Consider the following 23,045-nt stretch of genomic DNA (forward strand, 5'->3'; position numbering starts at 1 on the left):
CATGATTTGCAGGAAAACCTATTACATGTTGGTGGCCCTAGTTTAACTTCAAATGCTTACAAAAAATGACTATTGAGCTAGCTGTCCAGATTCCCTCTATAGTTATTAGGGGAAATGTATCCTTCCAAGTGTAATTAAGTTCCAGTTTAGAAACACAAATTATGCAGAAATACCTAATGGAAATATCCGTTTCTGTCTACTGATGATGATGTATCCTGTACAATTGGTTCAAAACCAGGTAAAATGAGTTTCCAGCAACCCAGTCCCAGTGAACTACATCACTCTTTGCAAACTCTTAAAGGTAGTTCCATTGACTACATAAGGCAAGCGGATTTCCTAAGTTATTGGGCTTTTAGTATATGAATTGCAGCCCCTTGGGGGTTGCAAAAGGGTCAAAAATATCTGTCAAGTATTCAAAATAATATTCTATAGTCCAGTTTATCTAGGACAGCAGGATGAAAATTAGTTGAAATTTATATAAAACATGCAAAACCAATCATCTTTCACTCATCTTTTCACATTTTCTTCCTCAGGATCAACATTGTGCAGCCAGCCAAGAGGGACAGATAGACACGGGTAAACTAAGAGAAAGTACCAAAGAACTGAAAAGACACTGATTTAGATTGGTCTTTTTTCCTTCTAACAGGAAGATATTTCCTAATGTTTTGTGTAGCTAAGTGAGCCAATCAAATTGTCCTTGGTCATAGAAATAGGCTCAGCATAACACCAAATCATAATTTATGTGACACTATAATATTTTCTGTGAAGAGTAATCCCCCACCCTCCCCCACCCCCTTGTTTTGCTTTGCTTTGCTTTTTGTTGGTTTTGAACTCACAGATACTTCAGCAGTGGGAAAAAACCTATCTCCATGGAACCATACTGCTTAATCTGGCTAACTGCAGTCAAGGTCTAGACCAACTGAATAATATTCAAGAGTTTTGTTTCTGTGAAATTAACAGAGCAAACCCGTTTCACAGTGGAGCAGAGAGGCCTCTAAACTGTGATAATACCTCAAATAAGCTATTTCTGCATTATACTATTTCAGACATTTCCAAATTATTTTGTCATTGTTCTAAATTGAATTAATTGCTAAATTTATATGAAAACTGTGCTGGGTCTCATGGTTCCTGTGACTTGATAATAATTGGTATAGAAATGCCTTAGGGCTAAATGTCCTTAGTATCCAAATGGGGGCATAGTATGCAATGGCATGATATATAACAACATTTGAAGAACAGTGCTGTGGTGTGAAAGACATAGCAACATTCTCAGTAAACGAAAAGAGACACATTAAAATTCAAAATATGTATCTGAGTAGCATACCTTAATACCACAATAAATTTTTGCTATATTGGATTCTGATGTGTTAGAGGTTGAACTCCCTTTAAATTTTAGAGCAATTGTTAAAGGCCAATGGTTGCATCTGTTTTACATGGGAAAAAATATTTGAATTATAATATTCTTTCTTTCCTTTCATTTCCTATTCCATTTCTATCTGTGTAGATCCTTTGTTATTGCTCTGCACTGTGTCCTGTTCCTGGTGACAGAAAATAGAAAGGAACCATTTTCCTTTCTGTTCCATTCACTATATGGCAAGGCAAATCATCCAGGGTTTACACTTGAATTCATAAATCAGAGATGTAAGGCCTAGATCCAATAGAAAACTAATGTGTTTTGTTTTGTTTTGTTTTGTTTTGTTTTGTTTTGTTTTGTTTTTCTGGGACATGGGGTTGAGCATGTAATTTAGATGCCTAATTTATGTTGTGGTCCATGGAAAATGAGTCTGCCAACATAACTTTTAGGTCCTACTATGGATGGAAAATACACAACCCTATTGCCATAGGCTGCCAAAGACACAAAACCACAACCTCAAACCTACCTTAAGTTCCACAGAAGTACAAAAATCTGGAAAGGGCAGAAGATGCATGTGATAGCTGCCTAGTTTAGACATTTGCAAAGGAAATTCACTGGTCATGGCTTGCTTCTGAGCCTGGGGATCCCTCTTGGCTCAGCTACAGTTAGCCAAAGATCTCCAGAAGCAGTTTCCAAAATCAACTCCTAGTCTCTAGAATATGCCGGAGTAAAATCTTCATCATACCTGGCCTGTAAGCTGTTCAAAAACTATGTTAGAAAGGGAGAAAGAGGGAAATTAAGGACATATTTGGGGAAGCTTTGTCCCCAAATTCACCTTTTTTTTCCTTTTCTTTTTTTTTTCCCTTTTCTTTTTCTTTCTTTTTTTTCTTTTTGTTTCCCTCTCAATAGTACTACTTTAATAATATTTTATTTCATTATTTTGCTATTCCTTCCTGCATATAAAATTGTTGAGGCATGTGGTAGGTTGCAGAATGCAAGGAGTTATTCTGATCAGTACTGAATGCTGAAGTTACCTAAGGCTTCTGATAAGAATGCACAAGTGATGATTTCTTTTCCATTGTGAATGCAGCAGCATTGAAATTACTGATCTCCTTGCCTAACCCAGACTTATTTAGAGAAATAAAATTGTATTCTGTCTCTTCTAATGAGAGAGCAGAATGCTGTCCACATCGTATAGTAATCCTTTTTAAAGCAGGGACACTGTGTATAATTTTCTACATAAATGGAAAAAAAAAAAAAAAGTAATCTTATCTACTGCATATTCTCCTTTCAGCGTTATGCCAGTTTAGTCAGACTAAAGCTGTTGACAGAAATTTCTCCACTCAGATGAGAAGCAAAGATGAGAAAAGGCATTGCAATGGTGATGGAAAAGCTTTAAGTAATGAGACAAATCCCAGAATCTCCAGGGAACTCATTCAGCGGTGGAAACCATTTCATGTTTCTTTCATTATGGGAATGATATCCTAGCTATTAAAAGTACAGAAGTGAGATTGTCCATGCAGTTGTTTTAATAGGATGATTCTGAGCGGGTCACCAGTTGGTTTTGAAAACAAGAGTCCACAAGGCTATTTTTCAACTGCACCGTGCTTCAAGCTGTTCCAATCTATCACAGGATGGTGGCTTTAGAACCTCTGATTGTATAAACCTGTCAAGGCATCACAACATAAACAACACAATCTACCAGGGCTGCAAAACTATTATTCGAGGAGTCCATTTAGTTTCATAAACTTTTCCCAGTGCTCTGACACCTTAAACAAAATATGACAGGCATTTATATTGTATAGAATACAAGAAAGATCACTTACTGCTTGAAAAACTTATCTAGTGGCTTTACCAATGAGGAGAGAAAAGACAAAATAATGGAAAGCAGGAATCATTTTGTGATACATTTTGAAGAGAACCAGTAAGGTCATAATTCCTGTGATCTTTGTGAAGATATCTTTGCTGTTCAAGTTCAGTTATACACAAGGAGGGAGGTTGCCTATCAAAGATGTATAAAGATGGCCATGCTGCAGTAAGTTGAGGCAAGTAGAGTTGTTTCTTCTGAAGTCACCTTTTATTCTGTTTTGTTTTATTCTGTGTTTTGTTTTCCTGTTTTCTTTTTAGGGGTTTATTTCACTATTATAAAAGATGTTGATTTCCATATATAATCTGAAGTGTAATGTCATATATTACATATATGTAATGTCATACATGTCATCCTGTCTGAGGAGAGGATACTAGCTAATCTTTGGGGGAAAAAGACTTAAAAGTAAAAACCCTGAAGCTCAAGGCAAAACATTGTTTGGCTCAAATATCTATTTTCTATACAGTAATTACCCTATGTAAACTGAGCTTTCCTAACAGAAACATACCCTGAGGCGAGCTTGAAATACAGCACTGTAGTTTATAGAACTGGACCAAATTTCTCAAAAACAGACCATTAAGAAGTCTCCCTGAGTATTGACTTGAATAGTACAGGCTGATCACACAGGAGAGCATGCTGATATGAAGAGAGACAAGTATACTTTCAAGGGACTGAGATTTGAAATATTGATTCAGTCACATTAATTGAATTTTTGCCTTGAGAAGTGATTACAAAAATGTTTCTCCAATATTAATTTGTATCTGCTTTGGATAAGATTAACATTAATTTCTTCGCCAGTCCCCATTACTCTTTTATTATTCATTAGCATCTCCCTTTGCATGTGTAAGAGACCTTGATGAAGCATGTTTATTCATAGACTAACCTTTTTAAATAATTCTAACAGCTCTCTAACAGAAACCTTCCTGGCATGCTGAATATCTCGTCTTTGTTTCATTATTCAATCCTTGTGCTCTATCCTCCACTTGAGATGCTGAACATGAATCATACTGCTCTTCCTACTGCTCTCTTCCTCCCACTGAAATGTCCTCTGCAGCCTGATCCCACAGGATAGCTCTGTTCACAAAATGCTGCAGCAAATTGTCTCCTGCTAGAATCTAGGATGGTATAATTTCTACAAAGCTTGAGTGCAATTATTGATTTATGCTGTCCTTAGTTCATCACATATTTGTTATCATGTTTTAAATCATTGTTCACTTACTTCTCATTAGAATATTTGGTGTGAGCAAGTCTTTGATGAGAGCTCTACAGGCAACATTTTATTTTTTCCTTTGTACTTACAAACTTGTGACTCTACCTTTTCAAGCAGACAACAGACAAAGAGAGAAGAGGGACCTAAAAAAAAGGAATAAATCAATTAATTTATTCTCTCTTTGCAAAATCTATATACATAACTCCAGCACTTGCTAGGTTTTAATGAATATGCACTTGAAAATTCACTACTAAAACTTTATTTTAAAATACAGGATGCATACATGCTTTCACTTTTTCATAAATCCTCCTTCCACAGCAATAATATGTAGTTGCCTCCAGCAAAATGCTGTCATCCCTCACATTATCTTTTTGTGTTTATCTTGCTATAATACCCAAAGGCCCTAATAAAGAAGGTGTTACAAATGCAAAAATTTGCTTCCTGCTCTAAAGAACTTACAAATATTAATTTTCTAACTTAAAAATAAATTGGTGAGTGATTTATTTCCTTTTCCAATTAGGTTTAGGGAAAACTGGAAAATACATATTGATAGTACATTCAGTTTTTAAATATCTGGAAAAATAATCTATTTCACAGTGGAGAAACAATACACATTTACATAAACTTCTGAAGTGTTTGATAGGCAAGTAGACATTAAAGTATCCACAGCTGAAATCCCTCTTATAGCACTCAGAAGAATGGGATTAGTTTCCAATATGTATCGTTGAAAAGCACTTGATATATTTTTTCCCTAAAACAAACAACAACAACAAAAAATGTAAACCTAATAATCTTTAGGGTTAGGATGAGGAGGAGAGGAAAGATATGGTACCTTAAGAGAAAATTCAGCATTGGGAAATTAAATTCCAAGTGACTAAGTAGCAGGCAAACAAATAGAAAGTGTTAGCTTTTCAAAATCAAATTTTTTAAAAGCTTTTAATGGGAAAAAAATTACTTGCAAAATGGAAGCAAAATCCTCTGGGGTACATGAATTGAGGAAGAATACATGCAGAGCTCAGTAAGCATACTATTCTCTCTCTCTCTCTCCTGTTAAGCTCATATTATCACAACATGCAGAAATTTATATCTGTGTTTCTCGGTAATGCTAATACAAACAGCAACTCTGACTACCAACCTCCCACAGACTTTAGAACACACTTATCTCTCTCACTCTCTCTACAAACCAAGTCACCAGCATGGACAGATGAGTAAAACTAGGCATCTTTTAATTTTAAATGTAAAATAATTGAAAACTGAAGTGAGCAGTCAGAATAATAAAGTGCTTGCCTTGACTAATAATTGGATTGTATTCTGCTTATCCTTAAATGCAGTTACTGACACAGCCTTTCCACCAGTTTAAATATGCTGACTTCTGAAGAAGTAATTCATAAACTTCATTAGACCATTTATCTTATTTACTTTTTACTTTCAGTTGAGGCCTTTTCAAAAGGGCCTTCTACAAGCAAAGGGAAAAAAAATAAATAAATAAAGCATTGAAATGCAAAAATTATTATTAACGCCATGGATAGTTCTCTGTAATTTTCTGATAAAGCAAGAACTGCACTCATGCCCTACATAACCCAAGACGTGGGTATTTAAAATCCATCTTTATTAATGCACTACCTGACAGCTGTGATGTCTGTGGTAAGACATTTGAAACCTGTAGGGTTAAATGCAGGGCATCCTTTCTGTTGGGAAAGGTGAGAGAAAAAAGCCTTGGTTTATAGAAATGCTTTTTCTGAACTCTTCACAGCCTGTGTGGAAGGCCACAATCCTCATGTTGTTTGTAGACGTCCTCTGCCTGTTTAATCACCCACTGCAGAATTTATATTTCACCATCCCAAACGACGGATTTATTGCAATAATTACTTAGACCTACTGACAGCCAATCTATTTTTCCTCTATTTTTTCCATTGCCAGAAGTGTCTTTTCCAGCACAGCATGTGTGCACTTTGCCTTTTCACAGACCTTCTCAGACTACAACCATTTTGTTTCATTTTGGAGTTTATAGCTCTTCAGTGTGGGACTGTCTTTGTCTAAAGCAAAAAGAGCACACAGCATATAAAGCAGGTGTTTTTGGCTACTGAGCAGATTTCTGACATCAGGTTTGTAAGCAATTGTTTTCTTTGCTGGCTTGCAGACTTTGGACTTAAAAGTCTTTTAACTTAAAAACTGCATTACTGAAGGATTCTTACAGACATATGCATACTGGAGAATTAACTTTAATTCTAACCTTTTCTTTTATGAATAGAAGTCAGGCATGTAGTGGTAAATTTTCAAAGCTCTGTGTAGGTTTTTCAGCTGCAAGACTCCTATTAAATTCAATAGGCCATATGTTCTATTGGCTTGCAGGCTGCAGAGGTTAGTTTCATGATATAACATTGCAAAAATTGTTTCATCAGCTCCATCTTTTGAGAAAGGGCTAGGACTTCGGATTCAGGAAACTGGAATAAAGCTCTTAGCCTATCCATGTTCCCCTATCATCTTACACTATTCCTTTTATGAATGCAATGTTTTTGTTTCTTTACCTGACAATTTTATTTCCTGATAGCAGTTAAGTGAGGATGAAACAGCACAGCTATGACAACAGAAGCCACCAAGCAAAGGATGTGGTAGTGTCCAAGCAAATGGCCAGGAAAGTCTGGATTTGGCCCACTGGAAATAAATAAGTAAATGAAAATGCAGAATAAATTAAGAGAAATAACTGGGGATGTAGAGGAGGTGGAGGAGAGGAAGCTTACTTCCAGAATGAGACTTTCTATGGGAATTTTCAGCTAGTACAACACTTTTATGGGCATGTTTTTAATCTCTGAACATAGGGATTGATAATGGAAATGCTGACAAACCTTTTGGTGTTCACAGGACTGTAATATTCTGTTTAACACAACCAAAATTGCAAGGTATGCTTTTTATCCTTTTCTGCTAAGAAGGCAATTACACAAGCATCTTGTTGAAGTAGTTTATAATATGATTAAATAGGCAACATTAAATCAACTGGTGATTGAATCCTCAAGAGAGAACATATTTCAGTTAAACTTGAGAGTTACCATACTTCTTTATATTTAAAAGCCTTTGAAGCAGGACACATGATGGTGTGATACCACTCATCTTCAGGTTGAAAATGAAGGTGCTCAGAAATATAAATATTCTATTTTTTCTGCTCCTGCTATCTTAATTTTAATGTTTACTGAATGTGATGAAAGCTGGCTATATTTGCATTTTATTTAATCTTAGGGAAGACTAAACTTCACACATCTGGTGGAGGCAATCTTCTAAAGTGTTTGCTTATGTAAATTAAAAATAAGATTTCACCTGCTACATTTCTAAGCAATTTGTTTGTGCTCACAACTGTAACTAACAAAGATTACACTTTTGAATCCACATAATTCAATTTGTAGTTCCCTCTAATTCACCTCATATTAGTATTTTTTTTGTTTGCATCCACATAGTACTATGTTCATAAGTATAAATTAAAAAGTTTGTTTGAAAAAAAAGAAAAAAAGGAAAAAAAAAAAAAAGAGAGAGAAACAAATCTCCCATAAATAATTTTTCTCTGTCATGTGTACCTCTTCAGGACTAGAGACAGGTTAAGTCATAAAATTCAGTCAAGAAATTAACTATAAAATTCTATGTTTTTGAAGGAGTTCTTATTTCAAGATTATGATTCCAGTTCAAATATTTGTATTAATCTTTTTTCTGTAGCTGATACTGAGGAAAACAAAAATATTTAGCTCCATTAATCATTCATTATAAATCAATTTCTGTCACCTTGTCCTAATTGTTGTTGTCTTTCTTTGAATGCCCTTCAAATTGTCAATGTCTTTGTTAATGCAATGTCCAGACCTCTAGGCAATGTTCCACATGAATAGCATTAGACCATCTATACACAGACTCTTCTTACCTTCCTGAGCTGTGAAATGAACATGCATGTTGAAATTAATTTAGCCTGATTTATTTATTTGCTGCTCAATTGTATTATCAACTTTTATGTTTCTGTCTTCAGACTGTCAAATCAATATAACTCCTTACCTTTCACAGCCCATCATGATTAAATTTCATCTGAGCATTGCACTCTCTGCTGCTGACTTCTACCTCTGAACTACTGAAGATATGCAGACCTGGGAGGTCTTCTGGGTAGCCCTTTAGAATATACCTTGGTGCCTTATTATTTGCTGCTTATCAAAAATCTCCATTTAATGTTCTACAGCCCCTTTTCAAACCATTTATCAGTATTCATACCCCAGTATCTACAAATTGATCTGAGGGTGAAATTTTGCAAGAGATCTGAAAGCTTTATTAAAATTGAACTACAGTGCATCTGTCATTTCCCTTCACTCAAAAAGTTAGAAAATCTGTAAAGCAAGTGAGTCTGGTAAATCTGTTTGTTTGGTTGGTTGGTTGGTTTGTTTTTTTGTTTGTTTGTTTTGTAAATCAAGCTGCATATTGTTTATGATTATCTTTTAGACAAAAAATAAAAATCTTATGTTCATCTGTATAAATCTTTTAAAAAATATAAAATTTTACAAACGAGAGGTCAAGTTCTTACATAGCTCTAAGTTTGTCCTTATAAACATCTGAGAGATGGAATTTATACACATAACTATTGAATTTCCAATGAAATGGAATAGAGAATTTCATCTCAGAATATAATTATGCCATAAATAGTTATAAGTCAAGTTATTAACTAATATCTGTCATTGCTGGTCATCATAAAGCTTCTGTCAGCCTGTTCCTCCAAGTTTGTCAAAGTTCCCCTGAATTGCAGCCTTGCTTTGCACTGTCCTGACTACTCACACTAATTTTGCATCTTGTGAACTTGATGATAGTATGCTCCATCCTGTCAGCGATCTAACTGATTAAGATGTCAAACAGCATCAGCTCCCCCATCACCGCATGAGGAATGCTTCTCATACAGTCACTCATCTGTTCAACTCAAAGGAATTAACATTAATATTAGAAATTTTACTTTTACAATCCAGCTCCTGAGGGTTGAGATTAGTTTTCTTAATGTTGCAGAGCATTTCAGAGTGAAAAGAAATCTAGATCAAAACTTTACAGTCTTTAATAATTTCATTCTGAAGCCTACAATGTTATTGTCAAGCATATAACATAATTGTAAAATCAGGAGAGAATCAAAGGTTGCAACCCACACATAAGTTACTATCCATATGACTGGATTCAAAGCTAGAGTGATTTACACTTACATATTTAACTTCATTCACAGCAGTATTTTCCTGAATTTAAGGAAGCAATCAATGGTATTTAAAACAAACAAACAAGAAAAGAAATCTTTGCAGAATTCAAATCTCTGTTACATATTTGTTATTTCATCCCCTAATAGTTTGCCCATCTGTGACAGGAATATTAAGGCAATTTACTAGAAGTGTTCTTTTCCTCCTTTCAAGTTTTATCCAAGCAGTAGCCCTTGACTAATATAAATTATCATAGCTCCGTGGTTATTGTACACTTTAAAATTTACATTAGGAACCTCACAAAAGAAAAGGTTTACAGTTGGAGAAATTTCAAAGTTATAATAGTCATCCTGTCTTCTACAGACTGTGTGTATAGCAAACGCTAATCATAATCCTAAAATTCTACCATAGAAGGTCAATTTTTTTTGTGGAATCACTGCAATGCTTAAAATGACATGAACAGGTCATACTTCAGCTCAGGGAAACAGCTACATTTCCAGGAGTTTCTAAATATATGACTCTCCGTATATGAATGATAGCTGAATGATAGCTAAGGAAATGTTTTAGGCTCTTGTCCCCACATTCTTGAAAACAGTCTTGGGGGAAGCAAATCTATTTGCCTTTCTAACTTTCCAGCTCAAGTGGACTTTGTCCAGGCTCCTACACATATGCACATGCATTTTGTATTTTGGTTCAGATAAACCAACCACATATTTTCAATGAGAGAAAGAGATGGTTTTGTTTGTTTGTTTTTCCTGTTGCAAGGATGCAAAACACCAAGATTGTAACTGAAGACTTATTATCACTTTAGCTGTTGAATTTTCCCAGGCTGAATGCTACAAAATTGTGGCATAAAATATTGGCTGTATCAGAAGCAGTCTGCTTTGGAAAATAAGTTTTCAAACCTCACACAGTATAATAGGTGGTAATAATCCAGCCTGTTTAACAGGTCAGCTAAGCTCAGGATAAAACAGTCTCCTCCCAGAGGCAGCTCATCATATTTCCAATTGTAACCTACCTCATTCATGCATGTATATAAAAAAGTATATCCTCACACTAAGCATGTTCCTATTAATGACAGCTTCCATTTTCCTCCCTCCTATTAAATTAAAAATTGAAAAGAGATTGGAAGTAAAAGCGAAGCAGAAAGTGTATGAACACCTATAATATTCAAGGCCTAACTTTCTTGGGCTTTATAGCTTTAGTAATGCTTTTGTGACCAGTTAGCATATCCTACTAATCAGCATAGTTATACGTGATCAGAGGCTTTTGTAAAAGCATTAAAATATCTACATGTCTCCAGAAAAGCTATATGGATGTTAGCATGCTGGGAGACCAGTAGCTGATTGCAGTCATCAACCAGTGAAGTTTGCCTGAGAGAAATAAAAGTTTCTCTTCCACCCTATTTTTGTTAGTTTTATTGCACTTAAAATATAGCTATAAGCTTCAGCTCTTAACACCATTACCAGAGAACACACCGGTTGATCTCTCATGTTGAAAGGACATCACTGCATTAGGTATTCATTGACAGCGTCTGTTTTTTGTTTTTTTTTTTTTTTTTTTAATTGCCTTCTTCAGGAGCATCCAGCTCTAATATCTAGCAAGAACTAGATCGTAACATTGATATTAATGCCTAAAAATAATAATAATAGTAATGAATTTCACTGTATTATTATTGTGCAGAACGTTTCATGATGCAGTTTCGGTCTGAGATATATAGCACTCTTCCAGACAACACCACCACATGGTTTGGTGAAAGCAGAAGCAAGAGGTAATATTCCCAAATGACACTTTGGCACAGCTACCGCCTTTCAGCTGAGGCAGCTGAAATATACAAACCTCAGCAGTGCCAACACCACGTGCCCTCAGAGGCAGCAAACAGACCTTGGCACTGTTAGAATAAATATATTCTGTAAGCTTATTTTATGTGGGTAGGTGTGATGATGGCAATACCCAGCTGTCAGGACACAACATGGCCCAGGGGCTTCCCTGGGACTCAGCGCTGTGGGGACACCCCATAGGGCCATCTGGGCAGCGCCACGCAGCCAGGGCCCATTCAACCACTCCACCCAGGGGCACAGCACTGGGATAGTGCCAGAACTGAGCTTCAGGCACATCCCTGGGAAACAGGACAAGCCAAGGCCAGGACATGGGCCTGCAGGTGGGCCTAGCTCAGCAGTGCCCATGGCAGGTCTATGGGGACCTAGAGAGTGGCCCTGCTTCAGCCTTGCTGGGGCAGCAGCTCACATAGGGTACTGGGCTGTGGGTAGGTTGGGAGAGCCCTGGGTGCCCGGGAAAGGACAGTCAGGCTCATTTGTGCCCTCACAGCCCTGGCACCAGGAACAGGATAGCTCCGTTAGGGAGTTATTCCCACAAATATTTATATTCATAGGTAATTCAACAAGTTTTCTTCCTCATAATGTATGGAACCAACATGGATAGGAAAAGCCACAGCAAAACTGCTGACATTTCTGCATGGCTGTGCAGCCTTCTGTGAAAAAAGCTATTTATTTTGAACGTGAAAATCTATGAGTTCAAGTAAAGATCACCATGAAGGAGGTGACCCACAAGATACTAAAATTGCCTCTTCTCTCTTCTATTAGCACCTGAAGGCCTCCGCCATGAACGGTTTCCAGAGTGACAGTGAGCAATAGTAAAATTAGAGTAAAACTGACCTTTCTTTATGCACATGCTGTAACTTTTGATTGTCTTGCTGAATCAATAGCCTGTGCCAAAAGTAGCATTTAAAACTATTAATCATGGACTACCGTGTGAGTCTCATAGGTATCGGGGATCTTATGAAATACCTGTATCCAAAATGAAGGAACACACAATTCAGCAGGCAACATTTGCACAGTCCAGGTCAATAATACTTTTTCTGAAGTACAGATCCTACTAAATTTCTTACAGATAAGATTTTGGTGCAAGGAGTTGATTTGATAATTACTTTTTTTTTTCCTTTTTTTTTTTTCTTCTGACATTTCATTCAAACTAAGTGCATGAATATGAAGGAATCTTACATGTTACAGAAAAAGTGCATAAAATATCCAGAAATACTCTCAGGTGCAGCAACTTACCTTTTTCTTTCTGTGAATATCCATGACAGTAAACATGGATTGTTCAGATCATTTTAAGCAGAGGGAATGCTGAAGGAGCATAGTCCTGCAACATATTCTCATATTTTTTTGTATTGCATCCACTGCATATTGGAGTTAATAGTCACACAAAAATTATACTGTGCTCTGACTGTAACTCAAATAACCTGTCAATAGATATGGAATTATCATTACAGATGAATCATATATAGTGAAATCATTTCTAAGGGTAGGGGCAGTTTACAATAACGTGTTATCCTTAGCATTAAAATAAAGCAAGAGTGCTCAGAACCCTCAGGTCAGTGGTGGTAACTTTTGCGTAGGGGGTGATGATTGGTCCAGCCACCTGAATAGCATCACCATTTTTCACCTGAGTAAGCCCAGCATGGGTCACAGACAGTAGAACAGTGGGTCTGACTGCCTACCTATAGCAACACATTTGCAGAATAATAGCTTAAGATTGCCGCTGACCAGAATTTCAATGCTCACATTACAGCTTTATGAAGCTTCATAAGCCTGCGTTGTACAAATTCTCCAAGGATTTTTCCTGCTATCCCCAAGAAAGTAGTGAGAAGTAATTCTGCTACCTGAGAGAAGAGAAAAAGAAGGTATGAAAGTTTGAGTTATTTTTTTCTTTTTTTTTCTTTATTATAAAAAATAAGCAGTAAAGAGCACCATTTTTCCCCTCACAGTTCACCTTTAAGCTCAATTACGAGTTTAACCAACCTGCCAAGTTCCACTTCTGAAACTATTCTAATTCTGTTTTGCTTTAGCTTTAGTACTAATTGAAGCTGCTGCACTTACTTTAGTTGAGGTGAACTGCTCTACTGAATTTCCTGGAAAGAGTTTGTTCTACTGTTTCCAAAGGAGACCTGAACCATGCAGAATTGTCTGTAGAACAGAAAATGGTAAGCACTGTGCTTGTTTTGTTTCAATCCAAAGTTATGAAATTATGAACATCATTACAGAAAAAGATAGAAGAATTGTGTCATATGTCCTAATTCAGAGAGACTCCTTTGAAACAGAAGGAATATAGAAGAAATAAAATATGTGACAGGGCAAAAATGAAGTTAAAAATTTCCAACACCAACTAAATATAATTGATCCTACACTGAAATAAAAACCTGAGAAAGATCTAGATACCATGAAACAGTGGCAGGCATATGGAAGAATGATTTCACAGAAAGATGTAAAGATTAATTATATATATATAAAAATATATATGTATATTGTTACTCAGATCTAAAATTAAAGTGACAAGTTTAACTTCCTCTTCCCTTTTCCCCTCTTCTGTAAATATATAAATATTTTTCTGTAAATGTGGCAAAAGGTATGTATAAGTAGATGTAAGTGGGCTTTGTTAGCTATACAAAAGCATTTCAAATGAAATTATCAGTCAACAATAATATATTTACATTACAGCACAAAAGCTTAATGATAGTAAGTGGTTTTATATGGCTTAAGGTTGTTAAGAACCTTAAAGTATTTCATGTTGAATAACACTGAAAATATTACAAATATTTCCTATTTATTGCAATTTGCAAATAGTGATTTCTGCACTTCTACCCCTATAGATGAAAAATAAAAAAATAAAATAAAAAAAAAATAAAAAGAGTGGTAGTTTCATATGTATATGAATATTTAAGTAAAATATTAATCATATATGCTTTTGGATAGTGAGATCTGTTACATAGCTGATAGTCTCCCAAACTCAAAGTCCCAATGTTACTTCTTAGGAAAGTTCAAAATCTACACAGATCAAGCACCAGAAAATGTACTATAATATTCACAACAGAGAGCACTCCTGTATTGTTGGGAAGATGAACTGTTTGACTTCATAAGCCTTTCAGTTCTGTAACACCTTCACTTCTGAGAAAACACGTGAGAAAATAATGTTAAGTACTGGGAGTGTTGTATTAATAGTAGATGAGTTGGGGGTCTTCATTTGATACTTCTGGATCCATATGCAATATCTAGTGGGCTAGGCAAACATATATTTGTGTCTAAGTATTTATCAGTTGTCAAACTTACTTGATCAGTATCAGTACTGCAGTCCTTGTGCTCATAGGGAAAGGTGCTCCTGGAAATGACATTACAATTGCTGTAAAATTGAAGTGGTTCCTGGAAAACACCACCAAGTATCTGAGATACCTCAGTCCCTTTATAACATGTTACATTATTTCTGGTTGGTAGCATTGCAGGGGAAAAATGCTATTTCCATTGCACAACAGCAATTGCTGATCATCAGGGCAATGCATGGAATAAAAGTTCACCTCAGTGATAGAGATACATTTTCAAATATTCATAACTCTGCAGAAGTGTTTTTAGGCTATGAAATCTACACAAGCATTCAGTCTGCAAGTGAGTTCTTGTGTATATACATGAACAAAGCTACCCATTAAAGGTATGTGCAAAGAAAGAAAAAATGATTTTTTAATGGGAAAATCTGTTCATACCTGGCTCCCAGGGATTTGTACAGATGAGTCAGTTTTGTTTGTGAATGCACCAGGTATACCTAGTATTTCAAGTCTAACATTTTGCGAAAGATAGTGCTTCTAAAAATGGAGATTTCAATATCTGAAGTTGGGATTTATATAGCCTAATTTTAGGCACTGAAATTGGAAGTTTGGGTTTCTTGTTCAAAGGAGAAGAAAAGAAATCTCTGGAGTGCACTTCAGAGAATCCAATTTAGAGTCCTGTTCCAATTCTCTGTTTCCTTCTACCGACTACATGTCAGAAAGGTACATGTTTACTGTGGGGCTTCAAAGGAGTCCCTTTTCCATTCAACCCACTCCCCATCCTGTCACACACACACACAAAGGTGCACACATGCACAAATTCTATAGGACCATCTTTTGAAATGTGCCTTTATTCTGTTGTTCAGACTGTGATTTCTTTGTGATGCACAGTCCCCTGTCTTCCCCATTGTTTTTTGTTTTGTTTTGTTTTTCAGCCTCTTTCCCTATCCCAGAGCTGTAAGAAGAGAAACAAGCCACTGAAGATGGAGGCTCTAAAATAAGTGGCCAAATAGGCACTTTCATTATAATTGGTTAAAAAATAAATAAACAACACAATCAATTTTTGCTCAGGAAATTTCCATTCCTTTTCAACTACAGTGCTGTTGTTGTCAACGATAGACAAAGATGGAGTGATAGGTGGGCTGTACGCATCTCCGAACAAGCTCTTTATTCACCCTTCCGTGTTGAGCCTCAGCATCTAGCCTTCTAACAGATCAAAGCTGATCTGACACATCTCTTTAATACAATGCAGGGACATGGCAAATGTATGTTACAGCCTTGGGCTGTCTTCTCTAGTCAAAGTAATAGCCAGTACAAGGATGAGTATGAAGGGGCTTTGCATCATCAAAAACTTTAGGGAGAATCCTCAGTGATTCAGGTCGAATGCTTAACATTCTCAAGCAGCAGCAACAGCTCTACTGCCCTGTAAAACAGCTGTGTGCCAACAATAGCATGATTCACATAAGGGATTTCCGAGACACTTGTTAGCACACCTACCAGCTTCTAAATTGCAATGAGATAAGAATCAGGTGTCTCTCTGGACTCAGTGGGAAGGAAAAGAATTTCCCACTCTTTCTGGAAGGGCCAAGGAAATTAAAAAAGTACAAGAAAAGAGAACATGAAAATGAACAAGATGACAAAAATACACTAGTTCTCCATCAAGGATTCAGAAAACTGTAAGTCATTGACTCATCCTATTATTGTGTTTCTCTTGAAGATCCAGTTTTAAAACCTACCCGCAGCTTTAGTAGATACTAGTTTCGTGAAAGAAGAAAAAAAAAAAAGCCTTATTTTACTCCTGGATAATGAAAATAATAGTTCAAATCATCTAGGCAAGTGTAACTGTGCTATGTGCTGTCAGGTCTTCAAATTTACATCATTCTGAAAAATATAGCAGGTTTCTTAACACCATGAGTGACTCTGCAGATGTTTGGCACTAGGCTTAACACTTTCATATTAATTTTAATATTGTGCAGTCTTCATTATTTGCTATCAGTGTAATCCCCTACTTCTGAAATTCCGTGTTTCAAAGTCTACTTGAAAGTCTCATTTCAGTTAGAAAAACATTTTACTTTTTCCATTATAACTGGATGATGAAAAAATACTGCCAGTACAAGGTTCTTGTTCTATACTTGCAAATGTCAATATCATAGCACCATAGTGAACATCTTGCCTTCACTTCATGAGCAATTCAGGAGTTTTACTTCAAACACTTTGACACTGCACAAAGGCAGATAGAAGATGGATGAGCATAAAGGAATGGTGTCTATCTTCCCTTGTGGGTCTGCAGACTGAATTTGTCCCACAAGTTGACAGCAATGAGATGCTCTTCAAAATATATAATTTAGCTATTCAGCATAGAACTGTACGCATCATGCAATCTCTGTTGTTCCCATGGTTTATGTCCATAGCTGATTCTGATTACTGCTACATTTTCAACTGAGGAAAAAATATATGCATCAGCAAACCACCCAAAGACCTCTCACTTCTGGAACAAAACTAAGGCAATATGTCACAGGAGACCGGCTTTCTCCTTCCCCTGATCCAACCCTGCCAAAACTGCAGTGTTAGGGGAAACACAAATTACCTTTACATTTAAAGCAAGGTATGGGAGAAGAAGAAGCTGGGGAACACTAACATATCCATTGTATGGACAGGGGAATGGGGGAGATATGTTCCAAGTAAGTGTTTGGACTAAGCAACTCAGATGGTAAACACAATCATACTTTACTTCTGAGGCATCATAAGTTCATTTGACTAATGCTCTGGCTTTTCATTTAATGCTTTCAAAAAGACAGCAGGCAGAAAAGAGTTTTAAGATTTTTTTAGCAGAGCAATTTTCTTTCTTCGTGGGGAAAAAAAAAATCATTCAGCATTGTTGCAGTTATTTGAAAAATAGCAAATCACAAAGCAGTGTTTTTTCAAGGATTACCTTGCTGTTTTGAGATGAACTAGTATAATTATATACACAGCTTTAATTCAGATACCAGTCAAGTTTCAAGACTGTGTCATGCCAAGTGGATAACAAAAGTAAAGGAATATTGAGTGCCTCTCACTTTCTAACCCACTTAACTTTCTTGCATGTACTGAAAGATAGATGATCTAAACAACACAGAATGATCACATGTTAAATACAGCCTTTAAAGATTTGTCAAGCCTGATAACTTTCTACCCCTCTGCCATTCATGAAGAGATGGTGTTCCATACCATGGTCTAAGCTAGTAGTCAAGACAAAACCACAACCAATGACCCTTAATTATTATCTGGATAGCTTCTCAAGAGCAGTTCATCAACACGGTGGTGGTCACCATGTTCGTCAGGTGAATGCTCAGAATACAACAGTCATGACCTTACTTTAGGCATGGTTGGACATTAATTCTGTTCACTGCTCTGGCAGAGACACGCTATTCCAAAATGGTTATATAGTAAATAGAGGTAGAGGTAACTTAACCCAGATATTTGTTCTTCTATCAAAGTACTCCAGAAACAGAAAGCAAAATTTAACTTTCGTTCTTTCTTTAAGACTCCTATAGTTCCTATATACAGAACTTTAAAATAAAGTACATAAAGGCATGTAAAAGGAAATGATTTATTCAGTGCAGGCATGGTAACTCAAAAGTCGTTTTTCAGGCATATTTTCTCTGGTTATCTCTTTCTATTCACAGCAGTGCCATTTTCTGTCCAAATAAATAGAGGTTATGTAAGAAAAGAATTATCATAGCGTGCTCTACGGAGGCATCTCTTAATACAAAACAATAGGTATTGTACAAACCAACATACTACTTAAGTAATGTGGGATGCTAAACCGTTTGGTATCACACAGATCAAACCTGGGTGATTAATTACAGACCTAACAGGAAAGGTAAACAATCCATCCTCATTGCAGAGCAGTAAGCATGCATCTTCTTAATCACAGTGGGACTACAACATCCCACTCACCACAGGTGTGTGTAGCTTTCTGTCACCAGCATCTGCTATGAATCATATGGAGTTATTATTCTCATTTTACACTAAATACAGAGATGAAAATAAGTATATACTATTCAATTTCTATTTGCACAGAGAAAAAGAAAAAGAAAAAGAAAAAGAAAAAGAAAAAGAAAAAGAAAAAGAAAAAGAAAAAGAAAAAGAAAAAGAAAAAGAAAAAGAAAAAGAAAAAGAAAAAGAAAAAGAAAAAGAAAAAGAAAAAGAAAAAGAAAAAGAAAAAGAAAAAGAAAAAGAAAAAGAAAAAGAAAAAGAAAAAGAAAAAGAAAAAGAAAAAGAAAAAGAAAAAGAAAAACTTATGTGCAATTTGGACTGCAATATTTCTTTTTGGTTGTCTCATTTGGCAACATATTTTCTTCCAAATATTATCATCAATGTGCTATTCATAAAATCACATATAGCTGATGTTTAAGTTTATTAACTGAACGGCAATGAATTGTACTGGCACTGAAGAACTACAGAACATACAAGTGAGTATAGCTCTTTTCCTCTTTATATCATACAGTAGTATTGCTGCTAAGAACAAGCATTGAACTAAACATGTTCAGCCTAAAAATAGAAGCTGTAAGGTTTTGTTTTGTTCTGTTTTCTTTTAACTTGGAGGCTTACATTTTTGAGATATTTGTAACCATTTCTACTTTACCCTGCTAAATGCTGACTCCAGATCCGAAAGTTATGTTCCATTCTCAGCACCCAGCATGTGTTATAAACTGGAGAATATCTTAAGTTACTTGGGATCCAGACTAGTTCACGGTTATATCAGCAGAATAGATCCCAACAACTTCAGAGCAATTCAGGTCTTCTGAAGCTCTTAACCAAGACCACAGAGGTTATAGCTGTAAAAAGTGGATTTCATTTCTAAGATCTCTAGTGGTATATTTTCTAGCAGTTTCTTTCAGTGTGTCTTGTGTTTTGTTGGTTTTGGTTGGTTGGTTGTTTTTTGCCTTTTTTTTTTTTTTTAACCATAATGATACACAACAATGAACATTTGGATTGAAAAATGAAAATAAACTGTAGTTATACTGTAAAATTAGAGGTTATTATCACACAAAATAAGGCTGGAATGGACGTAAAGGTCATGTACTGCATCCCTTTGCTTTCAGACAGAAACAGGTGTATCTACATGTTTCCTGTTGTAGTCACTATCTATGTATTTGAAGTTATTGGAGAGGGGAGGGGAGGGGAGGGGAGGCGAGGGGAGGGGAGGGGAGGGGAGGCGAGGCGAGGCGAGGCGAGGCGAGGCGAGGCGAGGGGAGGCGAGGCGAGGCGAGGCGAGGCGAGGCGAGGCGAGGCGAGGCGAGGGGAGACACAGAACACATATATGCACCACGTCATATATACATGTATATATATATGTATTTTTGTATCAGATATCTACATATCATATGTATACATGTAATATCTACCTACTTGTATATCTGTAAGTACATCTGGCACCAATGACCTTATCCTGGTCTGAACAGGACGGAGGTCCACCAGTGAAAAAATATATATACATATATACAGTGTGGATCCCTCCAGAAGCTAGGCTTGAACTCAGTGTGCCCAGTAGTTGGTCCTGGATCCCAGTCTCCCCAGCTGTTGGCACTTGCACATATGAACCCCCAAAGGTGCAGCCCCACTTCCTTTGCTGGTACAGATCATCACATGTACACTCTCCTGGTTCCGATCCAAAAGACAGCTCCCTTGTGCTCTCACCCACAGAGATACACAGGCATTCTATACCTAGATCTGTCCTTTAGAAGGCCTACTCACCCCAAAGCTCCCAGGACACGTCACCTGCTTGCAAGTCTGGCTTGATCTTCACTAGCACTCACACACTCCCTCACACTCGCTCCAGTTGCTGACACCACAGACTCCATCCCACATGCACACAGAACAGAGAATCCCTCACCCAAGAAAGAGTTACAAAGAAGTTTAATAAAACAGAGCAGATAAAGATTATCAGGAACAAGACATAGCCTGACAATGTACTGATTGCCCAACTATTTACATGCAACCAGCCCTTTTTATCCCCTTACTCTTCTATTTCCCACATTCGTTCCTCCCCAAATCCCCTAAATCCCCATAATTTCCTAACTTGGGTTCCTCCTTTAAACACCCCGTAATAAATCTTGAGCAATCCCCAAAATGCTCTTAGTCCAAAAGGTGATCCGGACAGCTTCTCACCTTCTCATTTTCACAGCTTGACACACTGGAGCTGAGACTCAGCTGGGACATTCCTGGGAGTCATCTGGACAGTGTGTGTGTTCCTTGGAGTCCATAATTTGGGTTCCTGCCTGCCCTTGTGCCCCCGTGCTCCTCTGGGCTGGTGGAAATGGGTCTCTGTTGGGCTGATAACTCCTGTGATGGGCCTGGGAGTAGCCAGGTGTACTGGGTTTATATGGCAAGGATTTAGTAGCAGGGGGCTGCAGGGGTGGCCTCTGTGAGAACAATCCAGAAGCTGCCCCATATTAGATAAGGGCCAGTTTCAGACGGCTCCAAAAGGAACCTGCCACTGGTCAGAACCAAGCCAATAAGTGATGTTGTTTGCACCTCTGTGAGAGCAGATTTAAGAAAGGGGAGGGGAAAAAACTGCTGCACAACAGCAGCTGGGAGAGAGGAGTGAGAACCAGCCCTGCAGCCTCCAAAGTCAGCGCAGAAGGAGGGCAGGAGGTGCTCCAGGCATGCAGCAGAAGTTCTACGGCCTGTGGAGAGGCCTCTGGTGGAGCAGGCTGTCCCCCTGCAGCCCATGGAGGAGCCCCCGGTGGAGCAGGTGGATGTGGCCTGGAGGAGGCTGCGGCCCATGGAGAGCCCCCGCAGGAGCAGGCCCCGGGCCGGAGCTGCAGCCCGTGGAGAGGAGCCCACGCAGGAGCAGGGGTCTGGGGGGAGCTGCCGCCCGTGGGGGACCCGTGCTGGAGGAGTTTGCTCCTGGGGGATGGACCCCATGGTACGGAGCCATGTGGGAGCAGTTCTTGAAGAGCTTCTGCGTGTGGGAAGCCCCCGCAGATTTGGAAAGGACAGCATCCTGTGGGAGGGACCCCACGTGGAGCAGGGTCCTTATCTCAACCCTCAAGTCCTTTCTATTGTATTTTGTCCCCCTTTGTCTTTGAGGTGGGGGAGTGAGAGAGTGGTTGTGCTGGAATTAAGCTGCCTAAAAGGGTAAAACCACCACACTAGGTCAGGGTAGTATTTGGGGTCTTCACCTACCATTGTCTCTCTGTGCAACTTTGTGGATATTTAGTACGACTTTTATCACATTACTGAACACTTCTCTTGTATCTTTGAGTGATATTTGGGGAAGTTTAAAACCTGAATCCATCCAATGTCATGGTATTGTAAAATGGGGAAGAACTGTACACGGATTCCCCACAGGCAATTGGCAACGTGACCTAGATTCAAAAGGATATTCTATGCAACATATCTTGTGTAATTCTAGGTAACACAGCAACTCAGGATCTGATCCAAAGTTCAATTAAGTATTTTCTCATCTGCATTTGCATGTGCAGGATGCAGTAGTAGCTCCGTCTATCTGTGAATCTCATCCATGAATCCAGATGTACCAGTCTTTTAGAAACAGCATGCTTGGTTTTAACATTTTTTTTTTTTAAGAAAAATGATGTTTTCCTCACATTTATCCCAATATAGGATTATCAAGTATTTGGAGTAAACAGTTTAATCACTGTATGTTTTTATATGTATGTAAATATGAAAGAACAAAGTTGGAGGTCAGATCTGCACTTAAAGTACAAAATAAGCTCTTGTAGAACAAGAGTTCTTGACAATTTGTTGCCATTTAATACCTGGTAATTGACTCAAAGGAAGAAAAATTCATGTGCTGATTCAGGTAGGAGAAGTGGTAAATGCCAAATCCACCCTTTTTAATAATGGAAAGCCAGCATTCAATTAGGGGTAGCTGGTTACTGTTCTGCAGGTTCAGCTAGCATTGCAATTATTGTTGTTTCATTCTGTTTCAAGTGAGAGAACATGGTGTCTTGTTGTATTTTAAAATGCATCCTTTCTGTCAATTTTGCTTTTCCTGCTTCATAGGTTCCTAATGATGGGTTGTACTGAAGTGTAGAGAAAGATATATACTGTGTTTGGGAATTTTTTTATTTTTTTTTTTTTTACAATACAGTAAGATTCAATATTCAAAATTAGGTGCTTGCAGTGATCCAGACCCTACAACATTGGTGCAACTGCAACTGTTTCATGGAACAAAAAGGTACCCAAAGCATCTTTTCTAGGGGGTATCCATCAATGGCTCCATTTTATCCTTTTCAAAATAAATGTAAAGCCTGTAGCATATGTGTCAAAACCTGGGATATAAAGAAAAGCAGCCTCCT

The 23,045-nt window shown here is 37.4% G+C and overlaps 1 protein-coding gene and 1 long non-coding RNA gene across 2 annotated transcripts in view; both read left to right on the forward strand.

Moving 5' to 3' along the window:
• Positions 1-23,045, forward strand: part of LOC308184517 (uncharacterized protein) — a 276,936-nt gene that overhangs the window by 34,763 nt on the left and 219,128 nt on the right. The gene's annotated exons all lie outside the window — the stretch shown is intronic.
• Positions 13,088-19,016, forward strand: LOC308184524. Its single transcript, XR_013942677.1, has 3 exons — positions 13,088-13,326; positions 13,492-13,626; positions 15,672-19,016. It is a non-coding gene; the product is annotated as an uncharacterized lncRNA (long non-coding RNA).

This window comes from Anser brachyrhynchus (genome assembly GCF_964034855.1).
Source record: "Anser brachyrhynchus genome assembly, chromosome: 1".
In the NCBI taxonomy this organism is placed as follows: Eukaryota; Metazoa; Chordata; class Aves; order Anseriformes; family Anatidae; genus Anser; species Anser brachyrhynchus.